This window comes from Lycorma delicatula, chromosome 1 (assembly GCF_047948215.1).
Source record: "Lycorma delicatula isolate Av1 chromosome 1, ASM4794821v1, whole genome shotgun sequence".
NCBI classification, from domain to species: domain Eukaryota; kingdom Metazoa; phylum Arthropoda; class Insecta; order Hemiptera; family Fulgoridae; genus Lycorma; species Lycorma delicatula.
Window position 1 is genome coordinate 41,695,092 of NC_134455.1, and position 18,658 is coordinate 41,713,749.

General features: G+C 34.9%; 1 protein-coding gene across 1 annotated transcript in view; it reads left to right on the forward strand.

The window, feature by feature from the left end:
- Positions 1–18,658, forward strand: part of LOC142317486 (uncharacterized) — a 203,939-nt gene that overhangs the window by 29,400 nt on the left and 155,881 nt on the right. The window lies entirely within an intron of this gene.

Sequence of the window (18,658 nt, forward strand, 5' to 3'; positions counted from 1 at the left end):
GGAAATGGGAAATAGTTGCTGGCTTTCTGAGATTCTTACCCCTGAGGAAGGTAACCCAGCACTAGGATGCTGAGCCACTAGCAACCCAGGTGGCTAGGGGAACGCCTAGGTGCTTACTTCGCTGAGATAGGTGTTTTGGATTTGAGCCCAGGTTAGATGGTATTTGCTGTTAGGATGAGAATGGATAAGTTGAGAACTCTGTAATGAAACTGTGGTGTGGGAGGGTGTAGGCATTGACCTCCCTTCTGAAAGCAGATCAGAGCAGGGAGAGATAGGGTATGTTTTCATTAGAAGTTTATTAAATCTATGAATCTATTTCTTGATTTTTGAATAAACCAAGAAGTTTTTGAATAATTGAATGGCCAGACAAAATTGTCATTGTTGCAATCAGCTACTCAATCCAGTAATGATCTATGTGCAAAGTCTAATTGAAGTTAGATATGGGAAGAGTTTTTGTGTAAAACCTTTGGTGTTATGAGGGTTTTAAGTTATGGTAGGTGTTTGTGGTAGGAAGAATCCACATGAAAGTAAGTTGTGTAAATACACTGATGGAAATGTCAGCAAATCATTTGCATTGGTAGCATCCTGAAAGAGACCAAACTGATAACTGTGATGTATTATCAGGTTTAGGTTGTCTTTTAGATGACCTCTGGTAAAGCTCATTATGACTACAGAGGGAGGGATTGTTTTGACTGGAATCATCACAAGGTGAGTGAGTGACTTCCCCTCCAGGAGACAGGATGGCACTGACTTAATAGGAGTATGTAATTATCCCGTCATTCACTTTGTAAGTCAAATGAATACCATTGTAATGAATTTTACCAGCATTATACACATCTCATAAAAATTCAAATCTCCACCTAGTTTTTAAATCCCAGATAATTGCCAATAATTCCTTTATTTCTAGCCGTTTAGAATAAAGAATAGAATTAAGAAAGCCAATAGAATTAAGAAACCAGATGAATCAAGTAAATCATCTGGAATCCGTTGTGTTCAAATTCGTTTAAAAGTAACTGTCTTTACTAGGATTTGAACCTTAGATATTAAGCAAATTAAGAATAATGATGTGTCTGCAGCATACGTCGACCTATAGGATTGTAGGACAATACCCTACAATTATTTTTCATTGTTAAGCGAAAAAAATAAATTATACAAAGGTTGAAATTAAAACCAAAAATAAACGTTACTAACTTCAAGAAAATAAGAGAAAAAAACCTTCACACTCTGAAACCTAACGGAAATAAAAAAAATTCAAAAAACATATATTACGACTTATACGTTTGTTATTAACATTAATGTTAATACATAAACTACGTGAATACTTAGATGCAAAAATAAATTTATATAAGTTTCTATCAATTACATTTGATAATACTTACAATAAGTTTTTTTTTTTTTGTAAAATATATTTTCATGTAGGATTTCAAGTAAAATTCAGTCCTATAACTAAATTTGTTTTAGTAAGAAAAGTATGAGAAAATTTTCAGCTATCTAATCAAACTGAATCTCGCGTAACTCAGAATATGTGAATTCATGTATCGCGATAGCGTATATAAATAATAATTACTAAGAGTTTTAATTTCTGTATAGAATTTACACAACTAAATTTTATTCACATTAATGAATTTAATTACGCCCTTTAACATTTTACTTTTGTCACCGTGTGGTACCACCAATTCACACGTAAAGAGAAATATTTTAACTAAAATTGGAATCAGTAAAACAATAATTATTTTATTTCTCGAATTGAAAATATTTTTTTTCTTTCACACTGTATTAACATTTAAGTGTAAAAGTCAGTTTATATTTATTACAATATAACAGAAATATTCAAAAATTAATAATTAAACCAGTGACGTAAGAATGGAAATGTAGCTTATACTTTTCCAATTTTTAGTATTATTATTATTATCATCATCATTATTATTATTATTATTTTTTTTTTGAGGTTTTTAGGGGCATCGACTACTTTGGTCATTAGCCCCATCCCACTTCAAACAAAAACAAAAGAAAGGGTTCAATAATTCATTTTAATGTATCAAAAAAAAAAAATGTTCAAAATTTACATTTTTCTATAACTTCGGATCCAGAATATTACTTCCTAGGCTTTCCTTCAGCCATCCTTTCTTGCACCGTTTTTTCATTCTCAACTTCCGATGACAGTGTGTCTGAGGCCTCGGACATGGCATAGTCTTCTCTTTCTGATGCCAATGACGTTCGCCGGCTTACATCAGGTGATGAAAGCTTCCTTGGTCCTGTTAACATCGTAGCAATTGAATCTAGACTAGCAAGCGATGCACTTTCCGCGGCTGATGAGCTGGATTCTATCTCTACAGCAGTGCTGGGTCCAGCTGAAATAGATGCTCTCGCTGAAGCTGTTCTTTGAGCTTTTGGAGCCCCCATTGTTACAGTTTGTATATCGTCTACCTCTGGTGCTTTCTCAATAACGACTTGCACCTCCATTTCGGTAGACTCGGATTTTCTAGTGACTATTTCCTTAGTTTTGTAACTACACGACGGAGTGATCTTTTCCTCTTTTCTAGACAAATCAAGATTTTTATTTACTACTTCAGTTGATGGTGTTATGATCGCAGGTTTAGCTAGTTTTTTATGCTGCGCTTGTACATTTCTTTTATCAACAATGTCAATGCAGGATTGAGCCTTCTCATGTTTAGATGGTTCTGTGCGATGACTCTATCTTAGCATCAATGATTTTTTCTATCATTGTTGCAAGGCTTGGTGCCATTGAATTAAGCAACTGCTCCACGTTAATTTTGGTTGAAGAAGGGGCAGCAGCTGCTTCAGCATAAGTGGTCGATTGTCGAGGTGTTCGTTGACTAACAATTTTCTTCGCTTCAGGATAACTAACCTTCTGAAGCGTTTTAACTTCCTGAATGGCCGTTTCAGATTTATAAACCGGGCGATTCCTGGATCGGCAGTTATGGTGCCCTTTACAATTATTACAGATTGGAGGGTCTTTACGTGGTTCACCCTCATGTATCTTCATTCCACATATGCAGATTTCCTGCGCTTCACATTTAGCTGCAGTGAGCCTAAAACGTTGACACTTGAAACATCGCATAGGCTGCGGAATAAACGCACCTACATCAAACCGGTGTATACCAGCACGCACCTTTTCAAGAAGGGTAGGCCTGTTAAATGTCAATACATGAGAGGCCGAAAGAAGAACTTCGCCATTTCTTCTCATTGTTAGTCTGCGACACTGAATCACTCCTTGACTCGACATTTCCAATACTATTTCCTCTACTGTACAGTTTAGAAGATCACGGCAAACAACAACTCTTCTGAATGTATTAAGGGTGCTATGCGGTTGCACTGATACCGCAAATCCGCCGATCTTCTTCAATCCCTGGACTTTTTGACTTTGACTGTCGTTAATAGTTTCAACGTGTAATCCGTAAAAGGTTTTACGAATTTCTTTAACAGGACCACCAGCACAATTAGTTATCTCTCTTGCGATCAAGGATGGACTAACTTTTTGGAAGTTTCCATTCTCCTTTGTAATAAATAAAAATTTTGGCTTAGGTACAAAAGCTTAGGTGGCTTAGGTAAAAAAGCAACTATTTTTTCTTCATTTCCATTATCCAGATCAGCAGTAAATTCATTTCTTAGACGGAACCTCTTCCTGAGATCCTTATATATTGTACACTCTTCTATTAGATGCTTGATTGTCAGTGTTTTAATACAAACACCGCACATTGGTCTCACTTCGCCGGTAAACAAATGTGAATTTGTTAATCGCGTGTGACCGATTCTAAGTCTGGTCACAGCTACTTGTTCACGGCGAGTCAACTTCACGTCGCTTTTCCATTTATATGGAGAAGTTTTTACCGAGTATAATTTGGTATTTAAACTCCTCCAATCAGTACTCCATTAGTTTCTTACTATGTTAGTTAGACGGTTTTTAACGTCTGCCACTCTTACAGGAAATGCATCCAAATTATGGCAGACTGTTGCCTTTCTGGCAGCTTCGTCTGCACTTTCATTACCTAACTGCTGGCTTCTTTTTTATTTCTCCCTGAGAGAGATCCAACCTAGCGTTTACCGCTGGCAAGAGCCATGGAAGTATTTCTCTTGTGGAAATTGCTAGTGTCTCCTGTATAGCAATTTCGTATTTTCTTCTTAATTCGTAGTACCTAATTCCGGCTGGTCTGGAATAGGTAGCACGACGTTGGTATAATGCAGCCATAGGATGGTTGTTGAAAAGTTTATTATTTATATGGGCAGGATAAGCCCATATATTTGCTGCGTATCTTAGAAAAAGGATCTCTCTTCTATAATGTAGTGGCATTATTCCGGCTTCGGACATTAGGCTATTCGCCGGACTTGTGCGGAAAGCGCCTGTTGCATTTCTTATTCCGCCATTATGAACTACGTCTAACTTTTTTAGATGTGACTCTCTAGCGGATGAATATACGATACATCCGTAGTCTAGTTTAGATTGAAACAATGCTGTATACAATCTCAATAATATCTCTTTATTTGCGCCCCAGTTAATGTTCGATAAACATTTTATAATTTTTAAGGCTTTTTGCATCTATCACTCAAGTCCTGTATGTGTAATCCCCACGTAAGGGATTTATCCAATACTAGTCCTAAAAATCTCACATTCTCTTTGTATTGTATTGGATCATTGCCAATTCTCAACGTAGGACTTTGGTGAGGAATTCTCTTCCTGCATAAGTGTACACAGCACGTTTTTCTGGTAAAAATTGGAGTCCATTATTCCTCGCAACTTCGTTTAAGGGGTCGATCTACCGTTGCAATTTGGATTTCATCATAGCAGTCTTGTTGCTGGCATATACAATTGCCAAATCATCAACACAGACGCTTTTGCTGATTTCTACTGGAATGGCTAATATCAATTTATTAATGGCGATCATAAACAAGGTACCGCTCAACGTCGAACCTTGTGGTATGCCATTTTCCAAGTTTTTTATAGATTAATATTCACTGTTGACACGTACTTGGAAGGTACGGTCATTCATATAGTTGCTCAGTAAGATTGGCAGTTTGCCACGAATGCCCCATTCATGTATCTGGAGCATTACACATGTCGCCTTCACTTTCCTCCAAACATATGATGCAGTAGTGGTTCTGTCGAGGGATGACACGTATTGCTGCCAGGATCGTTTCTTTGAATCTATCATAAGACGTTTTGCATTATTATTATTATTTTATTATTTAGACGTTTTAGATATTATTATTATTAAACGTTTTATTATTGTTATTATTATTATTTTTTTTTTTTATCTGTATTTTTACGGGCATCGACTGCTAAGGTCATTAGCCCTCGTCACATTCTTTAAAAGAAAATACTATCACCATCTGGATCGTCATATGTAAGAGTGTAAAGGGCCCTTACATTTTATTTAAAAACACAAAACTACACAAAAACATTAAGACACAAAAGACAACAACAACACTCACGGGGTGTATAGGGCCCCGATATTAAAATTTGAGATAAGGTGCTCAAAAGACCATGAAATTAAAAATTCAAATTATTAATACCACAAACTACCGCTTAGAGCTTTAAACTTTCATTTTATAGACTTTTATGAAGTCCACTGGCGTGTAAAAATGCAACTATATTTTCTTCATTTCCATTATCCAGATCAGCAGTAATATTATTTCTAAAACGGAACCTCTTTCTGAGGTCCTCATATATGGTACACTCTTCTATTAGATGCTTGATTGTCAGTGTTTTATTACAAACACCGCACAGTGGTCTCACTTCGCCGGTTAACAAATATAAATTTATTATAATTTATTATCGCGTGTGACCGATTGTAAGTCTGGTCACCGCTACTTGTTCACGGCGAGTCAACTTAAAGTCGCTTTTCCATTTATAAGGAGAAGTTTTTACTGAGTTTAATTTTGTATTTAAACTCCTCCATTCAGCACTCCATTTGTTTTTTACTATATTTGTTAGACGGTTTTTAACATCTGCCACTCTTACAGGAAATGCATCCAAATCATCGCAGACTGTTGCCTTTCTGGCAGCTTCGTCTGCGATTTCATTGTAATCCCTATGTAAGGGATTTATCCAATACTAGTCCTAAATATCTTACATTGTCTTTATATTGTATTGGATTATCATCAATTGTCAACGCAGGACTTTGATGAGGAATTCTCTTCCTACAAAAGTGTACACAGCACGTTTTTTCTGGTGAGAATTGGAATCCGTTATTCCTTGCAACTTCATTTAGAGCATTGATCGCTCGTTGCAATTTGTACCTCACCATAGCAGTCTTCTTGCTGGCATACACAATTGCCAGATCATCAACATAGACGCTTTTGCTGATTTCTACTGGAATGGCTAATATCAATTTATTAATGGCAATGGTAAACAAGGTACCGCTCAACAGCGAACCCTGCGGTATGCCATTTTCCAAGATTCTTTCACATGAATATTCATTGTTGACGCGTACTTGGAAGGTCACATTCATATACTTGCAGAGCAGTACAGGCAGATTGCCAAAAATGCCTCAGTCATATATGTGGAGCATTACTCCATAACGTCAGGTCATATCGAAAGCCTTCTGAAGATCGAAGAAGACTCCGACACAATGTTTCCTTGTAATAAAGCTGTTATATATAATATTCTCTAAGTTGATCATTTGATCGGTGGTGGAATTGTACTGTCGAAAACCTGCTTGGTATGGTGATATCAGGTTTTCTTTTTTTAAAACCCAGACGAGTCGATTATTAATCATTTTTTCCAGTATTTTTCCCATAGCACACGTCAGAGAAATAGGACGGTAGCTATAGGGGTCTGTTAAATTTTTATTTTTCTTTGGTACTGGAACAACATGAGCTTTTTTCCACTGCTGCGGGTACGTTCCATCCCGCCATATTTTATTATAAAGTTTTAATAATCTACGCTTTGCAGTGATATTCAGCTGCCTGATCATATTATAATGGATTTCATCCGGACCAGCAGCTGTGTTACCTGATTTTTCCAACGCTTTCGCGAATTCTTCCATTTTAAATGGTACATTATATGAGTAATTATACTCAGTTCTAAAATTTAGTAGACCTTCGAGTTCTTCTTTTTTGGTTCGAAAACCTTCCTCGTAGTTGGCCGTTTTGCTGGCCTTTTCGAAGTGATTGAATAACAGCTCTGCAATTTCATATGGAGTATCTTTTATTTCATCTTCATCTTGAAGGCTAGTTTTGGGCACAAAATTTTTACGCCCACAAATCGCCTTCACTTTCCTCCAAACATCTGATGCAGTAGTGGTTCTGTCGATGGATGACACGTATTGCTGCCAGGATCGTTTTTTCGAATCTATCATGAGACGTTTTGCATACACCCTGTATTTTTTAAAGGCAATAAGATTTTGTAGGGCAGGACGTTTCTTGAAGGCGTTATACGCTCTTTTCTTTCTTTTAATAGCTTCACTTATTTCATCGTTCCACCATGGAACGGGTTTCTTCGTAAGTTTCCCAAATGTTTTGGAAATATATCTCGATGCCGACTCAATTATTGCATTTGTTATGGCGTCGACATCGTCTCCGATAACTTCAGTTGTTTCCGGGAGTATCGTTCTAGCTGTGAAGCTCGTCCAGTCTGCCTTTTCAAATAGCCATCTTTTAGGGATGGGATATTATATTGTTCTTGTAACATCAGTTACAATTTGCACCGGGAAATGATCGCTTCCATGCAGATCGTCTATGACATGGAAGCTGTACCTCGGTGCTATCGATCCGCTTATAAGTGCAAGATCTATACAGGACGTCGATCCATCTCTGGCATTGAAAAAGGTTCCTGATCCGTCGTTTAAAATAATAAGTTCTGAATTCATCTGGAACCCTTCAAGTTCTCTTCCACGGGGATCTACTCGATCTGATCCCCAAAGAGAATTATGAGCATTAAAATCACCCACCAGTAAAACAGGTGGGGGAAGCTCGGAAATTAGTCTTGCTATGTCATCCTTATTCCAATCAAAATACGGCAAGTATATGCTGCAGACAGTGACCTGGAGTGGACGCTTCATTCTAACGGCGACCGCTTGTCGGTTTGTGTTTAGAACAACCGCTTCGGTGGTAGCTCTAGTCGATGTTAATATAGCTACTCCACCTCTAACTCTTACATTTGGCGGTTGATCTCGCCGAAATATATCGAATCCTTCTAATTTAAAATTTTCATTTCGGCGGAAATGCGTTTCTTGCAGACATATACAAATCGGGTCTACGTCATGTACCAAGCATTGGAGCCCATGGATGTTTGAAAAACATCCATTGATGTTCCATTGTACAATCGACTCCCTAATTTTTAATTAAATTATGTCCTAGGTTTTTCTTTCGGCCATCCTTTTTTTCTTTTCTTCTCCATATTGCGAACGGCATCATGTTCGCGGAGAACGTCGTCGCCGGTGTAGCTTCCGATCTCCGAATCGGAGACCACCGAAGCCGCCGACGACGACGGGCATGGATCGGCGCCGGTTTCTGGCGCCGATTGAGAGGCGGCAACCTGGCCGTTCCCTAACACGGGGGGCGCACCGGTCACCGCCTGTGGGAGGGGGGACAATCGCCCTCCTGTGTGATTTTTTGTGGCCTCTGAGGCTTAGAGGCTACTTCAGTTGCAGGAGGCTTGGGAGCCTCCATAACAGTCTCTGTAGGTATTATCGTTTTCTTGTCATCAAGAATCTCACTAAGACGGACTTGGCATTCTGCTTTGGCGTCCGTTTTCTTCAGAGCGAGAGCAGCTTTCGCTGTTTTATCTTCGGGAGGAGGCTGTACTAATACCTTTGGCTTTATTGGATCTTTAATATTGAAAGATTTCATTTTATTGTCAATAATTCTTTCAATCATGTTAGCCAAGGTCGGAGCAAATTTACTGATGAGCTGACTTTCATCTACAGCAATTGGAGCAGGAGCAGGAACAGTAGCCGCAGCTTGAGCATAAGATGTTGTTGCTCTGGGTTTGCGGGCGTTAACAATCTTTTTGGCGTCGATGTAGCTGACTTTCTGCAGAGTTTTAACTTCCTGCACAGCTACTTCTTCTTTGTAGACAGGGCAATTCCTGGATCTACATGAATGCTGTCCCTTGCAATTGATGCTTGTAGGGGGCCTTTACACGGCTCTCCCTCATGCACCTCTTCGCCGCACACGCATATTTGCGTTCTCTCACATTTGATGGCGGTGTGGCCAAAACGTTGGCACTTGAAGCATCGCATAGGCTGCGGAATAAATGCCCGCACATCCAATCGATGTATCCCCGCTCTAATCTTCTCCGGCAAGGTAGGCCGGTTAAATGTGAGAACATGAGAGGCTGAAGGTAGGACTTCGCCATTCCTTCTCATGTTCAATCGGCGACACTCTGACTCCCTGCGTTGACAACTCCTCAACAATTTCCTGCTCCGTGCAATTTAGAAGATCCCGACAGACGACCAAACCTCTTGAGGTGTTGAGCGTACCGTGGGGATCGACATGAACAGCCAGTTCTCCAATCTTTTTAAGCCCTAAAACCTTTTGAGACTGGACATCATTTACAGTCTCAACATGAAGTCCCATGAAGGTCTTCCTTATTTCTTTTACAGGGCCACCAGCGCATTTGGTTATCTCCCGAGCGATGAGAAAAGGACTCACCTTCGAAAAATTTCCATCCTCCTTGGTAATAACCAAATATTTAGGTTTCGGTGCATTATTGCTCTTGAAAAAAGCTTTTTGTAAGCTTTTTCTAGCCTCATTCTCTATCCTTTTAGTTTCCGCACTTTTAAGCCAAGAATAATTGAACAGCCTCCTGAAGACACATATCCGAAACAGAAAGTTGCTAGGTTTGAATGAGATTGTTTCTCCTATCCTTGCTTCCCTGTTTAATTGGAGCTTGTCGTCTTCTTCTTTTCCGTCCCTATGGAAACACGCAGTTGTTACTCCTATACCTAAGCCTGGTGTCCCTTCCCTGGATAATTTCAGGCCTATTTCTATCATCGGTACTTTTTCCAAAGTCTTCGAGAGGATTCTATTTAGACATGTTTATGACCATGTTCTCCCGATGTTGTCGTCATTTCAGCATGGATTTATTAAAGGTCGTTCACCAGCTTCTAATTTGGCCGCCTTTTTGCAGGACTCAGTTAATGCAATTGAGCATAGGGGTCAAGTAGATGTGATATATTTTGATTTTACCAAAGCTTTTGACAAGATACCCCATCATTTGTTGTTAACAAAGACCAAGGGCTTCGGCTTCAGCGATCGTTTTAATGATTGTCTATCCTCTTATCTTCGTGACAGGCGTTTTTCGGTTCGTTTTGGTGGACAGATGTCTGAGGAATCCTTCTTGGCTAAGTCTGGAGTGCCGCAAGGCTCTGTTTTGGGTCCCCTTCTTTTTATTCTTTTTATAAATGATATCGGGCATCTTTTGACGTGCAATTTTCAGATGTTTGCGGATGACGTCAAAATATATTGTCCGATCAGAAATAGTATAGATCACCTGTTGCTACAATTGAATATTAACAAGGTTGTTGAGTGGGCTGACCCCAATTGTATGCCCTTGAATTTTCGGAAGACCAAACATTTGACTTTGTCTCGTAAGACGTCGAGCTCTGTTTTCAGCAATAGGATTGGTACGCACGTTATTGTCGCTGAGACATTGGTTGAGGACCTCGGGGTTTTATTTGACACGAAGTTGTATTTTCACGAATATGTTGCTCGGATTGTCAGTAAAGCACGCCGGGACCTTGGTCTTGTCCTTTGGATTTGTGGACGGTTTAGCAATATTTCCACTTGTAACCTGCTGTACAAGTCTTTGGTGAGGAGTCGCTTGGAGTACTCGACCGTGGTGTGGAATAGTAAACGACGTTTTGCCTCTGATCTGGTTGAGGGTGTTCAGGATAGGTTCTTGAACTGGATGCGTTTTAAGTTTGGAGATTGTTTTGTTGGTGCTAGTAGAGAGGATATGTTGAGGCAATTAGGCCTTTCCAGGTTATCTGATAGAAGAACCTACATTGACTTGGTTTTCTTTTATAAAGCTCTGCACAACAGACTTCCGACGCGTTATCATGTTGTCTTGCGGAACCAGGCCAGGTCAGTGAGGTTTTTTAGGCAATTTGTGACGCCAGTTGGTTCCACCGTGTCTCCGATTGAGCGGTGTACCAGTGTTGCAGTGGAGTTCCAGGATAAGCTAAGCTTTTGGGAAGATGAGGCAACCTTCGTTAAAAATTTGAGAGGGTTACGTGGCGATGGATCATTGTGCTTGGTGTGATGCTCACTTTCATGATTTTAATATTATTGATGTTTTTTTAAGGATTATTGCTTATAACGTTTTATTTGGAATGTATTAGTAATGTTCTCTTTTTGTTATTGTATGTTTTCATCTATGTGTTTTTATTATCACTCCGTAGCTACCGTTTTTAAAGTTCTAATTATTTTTTCTATTTGACTGCATAATTGTTATTATTATTATTATTATTGTGTTTTGAATATTGTATTTTTAATTTATATGTGGGTTGTTGACTTGTGGCTGTTCTTTTGTGACTTTATGTGATATTGTGCGGCATACAAAGGTTTTGTAACTGTTCTGTTGCACAAACAAGGCAAATAAAAAAAAAAATTATTATTATTATTATTATTATTATTATTTTTATTATTATTATTATTATTATTATTATTATTATTATTATTATTATTATTATTATTATTGTTATTATTATTATTATTATTATTATTATTATTATTATTATTATTATTATTATTATTATTATTATTATTATTATTATTAGTCCGACAATAGCCAGTTTCTGAAAAGCTACTAGAATGAATAACCATCAGATTGCATGAATTCGTATGAAAACTTCAGGGGCCTATTCTTCTCGTGAATGTACGTATGGAATGGAAAGGCAAAGTTTTCCCTTGAACAACTTTCAAGATGTTAAGTTAGAATATACATGTTTGTGTGTAGTATGGCTAAAAAGTTGGACACACTTTTTTACATTTCTTCCCTTTTCTCTGCTAGCACTTCATCCTTGATCTTTTATATTCTGAAAAAAAACTCGATTTCCTGCAAAAGCTTTCTTCCCAAGATTCTTCTCTTAAAATTCTCTTTTTATCCTCTTTAAGCTCTTGAAAAATCTGTTGCATTAGCTATACAACACATAAAACACGGAATTGCATACAGTCTTTTCGATAATTTTATATTTATGCAATGTAAATTTTTAAAAGTACTTTTCTTTAAAATTAGCAACTACATAAATAATATATTTACAATAGGATTAAAAGTAAATAACATGTGCCTGAACAACATTTTTATCAACTTTAAAAATTCATAATATATTTTTGTCTACGGTTACTTTTGCATGACTTCATTAGATATGATATAATTAATCTCCATAATATGTTATAGAAAATATAACATAAAGATATTATTATAGATATGATACGATATGAAACAGAAAATTAAAAGAGACAGTTTTAATGTTTAATTTAAATATAAACCTTTATAAAAATAATTATTTAAAAGTTAAACGTATATATCAATAATTATAATTCAAAGGGTATAATAAATCAAAGTATAATGAATCGCACTACTCATTTTTCCTTTGATGTTTAATAATAATTATAAATAGATTCTAAATAAATAGACAATGAAATTATTATCACTACCGTTACCCACATTTTATTTTTATCATTCTGTATTGATCAATAACCGCATGAAGTAAGATAAGCAATCAGTTTCTGACATAATTCAGAATTGCATTTTGTTCTGAAAAAAAAAATTAATTAGTTTCTTCTTATATTTCATAATGATAGTTTACATAAAATTGTTGTGCATAGTTTTTTTTTTCCAAAAGCATCATTTTCTGAATTTATCATCATTTATTTAACTTGTTATACAAGTTCAGATTAATTTACGTTGAATCATTTTTATTTATTACAACCGACACTTTCCCGCATTAAGTAAATTGGAGTCCTACTAAATTTGTATAAATTAGGCTGATTAGTATGTTTGGAAATTATAACTGTGTGACTAAAAGGAAGAGCAACCGACACGAAAATTATTTGCCGGGAACTAATTAGAAGTACTGACTTTTGCGTAAAATTTATAAACAAAACACGGAAGGATTTTTTTAAAAGATTTTGTGTAAATCTGTTCCTAAGAAAAAATTAATAGAAGTTATGACATAATAAATTTTTCTTATTTTCACTTTATTTGTTTGTTGAACGAGTCTTAGACAAACATGAATACAGAAAAATCCTGATAATTAAAATACTAAAATATAAGATTATGTAGAAAAAGAGTTAGGTAACATTTTAGAAAACCAATTTTCGACATCTGAACTTTAAGTTATTAAATGAATAACAGTAATAATTTCAGTCTTAAATTATTTTTCAGAATGTAAATTTTATACCCATCATATTTTCAATATTTTAACGAGGTGAAAATAATATTACCGCTACGTAATCGTCCGTGCTGTAGCACAGGATAATAACTTTTATTAAATTGTACGTTTCCAAGCAGAATACATTTACATTTGTTTATGTTGTACCTCCAAAATACGGTTTACGAATTTAGGTTTGGCTGAATAAGCTCGATACTGATAACCCACATCAAAACTCGCTGCAGTATTACACAATATCTCATCGTTTAATTACCTACAAAGCTACCATAATTTTCTCGTAAAGAGTACCTGAATGTCGGTTACTGCAACGTTCGGGTAACTGTAATAAAGTGTGATTACTATATTAGAGCTAGCTATTACGATAGTACTAAAAATAAAAAACATATTCTTGCAATGTTTTTATTATGACTTCGAGTTTAGTTCAATTGCCAGCAAGGGTGTGACATTTGTTATGCCATCATATCATCTTTCTTGCAGAAATACATATCCTAAATAGTAATAAATAAAATAAAAGTAAAAACTGGAATTTTTATGTATTTTCATAAATCTTAAAACAACATCTTATTTATTTAGACATCTATTAAAAGAAAAGTAGTCCAAAAATGTTCATCTTGTTTGTATCAATAAAAACAGTGTGTTTGTGTGTGCATATGTATATATATATATATATATATATATATATATATTAAGCCTGTACCCTTGACACGCTGTTAATAATTCTCAACCAGTTTAGATAAATTTGCGACTATATCGATTTGATCAACGTTCAGATAACTAGCTGTGTTATGCGATCCAAGAAGATACGTCCTTTGAAAATGGGAGGGATGTACTAACTGTGTAATGTCGGTGTAATAAAACAAGCAATGTAAAGAAAATTTTTTTTAAATCTCTCATATTTTCTGCAGGTGACAGGATAAAATAACTCAAATATATAATATTACTGGCAGAAAGATGAATATTTCTTTTACATGATGTCGTAGTATCTTTAGTGGTTTTATTAAGAGGTGCTATATTACATTTTTCCGTAAAAACGGTTAAGACAAAAAACGATGACAACTAGCAAGATTCTCACTGTTATAAAGTTCTCTTGGAAAACGAACTGACGACTTCACAAGGTGTCACATCTATAAATCAACCGCTATGAGCTGCAAGCTGGCTCAACCCCAAAACAACCTCCGTATCCATCTTTTTTTTGGACGAGTGAGAGAGATAGATAAAAGGCAAAAGGGATAAAATAAAACAGGAAAGCGCGCTAGAACGATGTTCGTGCGCACGCCCTTTGAATCAATTTCTCGTATATTGGAACAATATTTTATCGGCATAATTTATACGCCCCATATTGGCCGGTCAAATGATGGTGCCAGGGATAAGTGCATGAGGCAGAAAAGTACAAAAGTGGACAACCTCTCTTACCCTACACGCTACAATTTACCGACCCCCATCATTAAACTAACCGGACGGAATACTATATTACTGCAAAAGGTCGTGACCTTTGCTTTACTTTTTCCCCTTCCGACACGTAGTGAAACACAACACATTACATTATCCGACACATTACTTTCGTACGTATTTGTTTTCGAATGAAACAAAAAATAATAACTGCCTCTCCCCGTTCCTCGCACAAAACAAACGAACAGATCCAAACATAAATCCTTCCTATGATTACCAGAATATTTTAATCGATGTACGGTCGTTTCTCTTTTTCAAATAATATGATTTTATTGAAACAAGCCTGTAATTATAGCTTTTAAACTACAATTTCCACTCTTCACCTCTTTCTATTTCGAACTGCAAAACACTGTTCGATAAAAAAAGTACGGCCGAATTTATGGTTAAGCTTCGTTTCGAGGAGTTATAAAGGGTAACGATAATTTGTATTTTTTTTTATAGTGATTTATTACTACAATATTGTATCAATAAAGCATTTATCACCGGTAAATAAATTAATACTACCAAGTAATATTTCAGGATAACAAAAAAAAAGCGTAAATTATTTCGTAGGCGGTTTTTGCTTTTGGTCTCAGCACAGGATAAAATACTTGATAATAAATTTATTGTTGCGAGAGAAATTAATATCGTAGATTGTAAAGTAAATATTGTTATAATATCCTCTCCGATGTAGGTAGTGGGAAATCTAAACCTGAAGTAATCAATAAATTTAACAAAAAGTAATAATGCACTATAAGCTTTATGATATTACACTTTTATCGAAGATGATTATTTAATTCATTTATATCGGGTAGTTTTCCAAAATTGAATTACAGTGTCAATAATAAAACTAAGATCAATAACTTTAGAGCCTGCTTTTCCATCTCACGTTTAAGATACAATCAACAGTGTTCTACGGCACTGAAACACACTGATAAACGTTGAGAAACTGAAAAGAACAATTTTTTTAGTTTTTTTTATACCGATCCAGAAAATACCTCTTTTTAATCGGTAACGTTTCAACATTTTATCACGTTCTAAAACTGTGTAGGAAGTTTTTTAAGTAGTACCGATGAAATAAAAAAAAATGGTAATTTGAAAATCGATGTTGCAGAATATTTTTTATAAATTATATGAATCAGCAGACGGTTAAAATTTCAGTAACTAAATAATTGTATCATGCCCAAATAAAAAACCAGATGAAAAAGAGGAAATTTATAATTTTTAAAATACTTGCCTAAATAATTTATTCTATTACTGATTCCAGAAATATCAGCAATCAGTAGGAAAATATCTTAATTATTTACGTTAAGAATCAATATTCTACGTTCATGTATTTTAATGGTATTTTTCTAAATATATTATATCGTGAGATTACAGATACTTCCTTTTTATTTCTCAAACGTCAATAATATTATGGAATCAAAAAATGAATAACTTAATTAAAAGTTATCAATTTAATGATTTTTAATTTAAAGAAAATCAAATTATTAATTTAAAACAAATTTATTAATTCCGATACAGTTATAAAAAAATAATAACTTTTCAAACGCTTAACGAACTTAGTAGTAATAACTGAAAAGTATCTATTCTTTTACATTTAGCAACTATCTTCTAACGCAGGATTTTGATGTATTAAAGATCACTTGCTCGAATTCAACTTCTTAGACTGTGTTTAACTGAACTAGTTTTCCACCCGGTTATCTCCTGGTATTTTGTTTTTGTTTTTATTTTTTGAGATTATCTACTTCAGTATCTGATTTTGCAGTCTTGTCTAGGCTTCCCCAAGCAGTTTGCCTTTAACTTTATTTCATGTTTTTTACTTACCCCAAAACACATCTCTTCTCTTCAAAGTTTTATTTTAGTCACTTTCATGTATGTTTACGCATACTAGATCGAAATTAATATCTATATTTACTTTTATGTAGATTTACAGACGTACATTGATATCAGAATATCTACCTAAAGTAGATATCTTCCGATACTTTCTCTTGTTTTTTGGGCTTACTCAAGTGTACCATTTTCTTTCATTATTTTTAAATTTTTTTCTCAATTATTAGTTTATACTCGCTACGAAAAACTTACTCTAGTTATTGCACTTTTGGTTTAGCTCAAAATTTGACATTATCTTCTCACTTTATTTTATTGCTTTGTCATTACAGCCTCTCATAATTATTAAATTTTCTTTTATAAACTGGATTAAATCATTTACATTGTAATTTATTTCTACCTCACAATTTTCTTTTGACTATTTAAAATAAAAGCATTAAACCGTCAATTTTATTCTTCGGTTTTGATTTATCCTAACTAAACTAATTTTCTCATGTAATTAATTCTTAATGATATTTCTCCTTTGATTTTGTTGTAACGCTCAGGTCCGGAAACAAGCAAAAAATAAGAAATAATCACGGAAAATAACAAAACAACGATTTTTTCGAAGAAAACATACAGATGAATAAATTCAACAAGTAAAATTAAACGCAAGATAAGAAATTAATTCTGTTTTTTTAAGAACAAATAAATTAAGAAAATTTTTGTAGACTGTCTTTAGATCGGGAAATAATTTTAAGTTATTACTCATAAATTTATGTAAAATACATAATTATTTCCACACAGCCTACATAGGCTATAATTGTGCCAGATAACGAAGCCCTGTTAATCTGCAGAAACTTAATCTTAGTTAAAATAACAACAATCTTTTCATGAAAATAAAAGATAGAAAAATAAAAATTAAAAATTAAATAAAGTTTAAATTTCTCCTTGTCAAAACACAAAAATAATAGTCTCAGCTGCTACTTAACAGAAAACTAAAAATAATTGTTTATCTTTGGATAAACTCTATGTATTATATATTAACTTAACCCACTAAGGTTATAAATGGAATATAAAATACCCCCACAAAAAAAAAAAAATTATTTATATATAAATTAATGCTAATGAAATTCAATCATTACCTGAGTATTTTCAGTTGCAAAAAGGTTGAGAATTATTTATTCCAAAATTTAAAAAATGTGACTTATACACAAATATTTTTACTAGTAAATTTGCTACAAACAATCAATTACAATACTGAAATAAAATTACGGCAATTCAAATTGAAGTCGTATAGTCAATCAATACCAGATTAGTGGCAGTAGAGTTATTGCTACTCTGATTCTACTGTGATAAGCTAAAACGTTCATATGGATTTTAAAGTTTAAGTTTGTCTGGATATGAAATTAAATGACTTAATGCATAGTTAAATTTAAATCATTATTTAAAAACTTAACTTTAATGCATAATATCAATAAATAATTCTTTACTCACACTTACGAGGCCCGCAATAAGTTCGGGCCTCGTAAACTAGTAATTATACCTTGCCTCGCTTGTTTCATAAACGTAACTGGCTAATAAAAACGTTGAGATTCTTTTTTTTTTGATGCTTGGATGAAAACAACATACGTTCAACAAACCAGGTCACGTTAATGTGTTCTCTTAAATAGAATATCAATATTCTGAAAAATTTGTTTCAATACCGTATGTAGATATCACTAAGAATGTTAAAAACGAGTTTTCTAGAAAAATCTAATATTTCTAATCAAAAGAACAAATATTGTAATCAAACATGCAATAAAATAGTATGGTTTTTTTCTCTCTCTTTTCTTTTCTTTTCCCCCGGGCCGGATCCTGCAGTGAAGTATTACACAGCCCAGGGAAGTTTCCTTTACTCTAACGAGCCGCCACATCTCGACCCGCCGGTCAGATCTCACTTTGCGCTCGCCTTAAACACCCAGAATAGAATCCACCATGCCCGGCTATGCCGTACCTGGGTCCCCACTCCGGGAGCCGGGACGTGGTCTTTATGCCAATGCCTCTAACAGGGACACCCC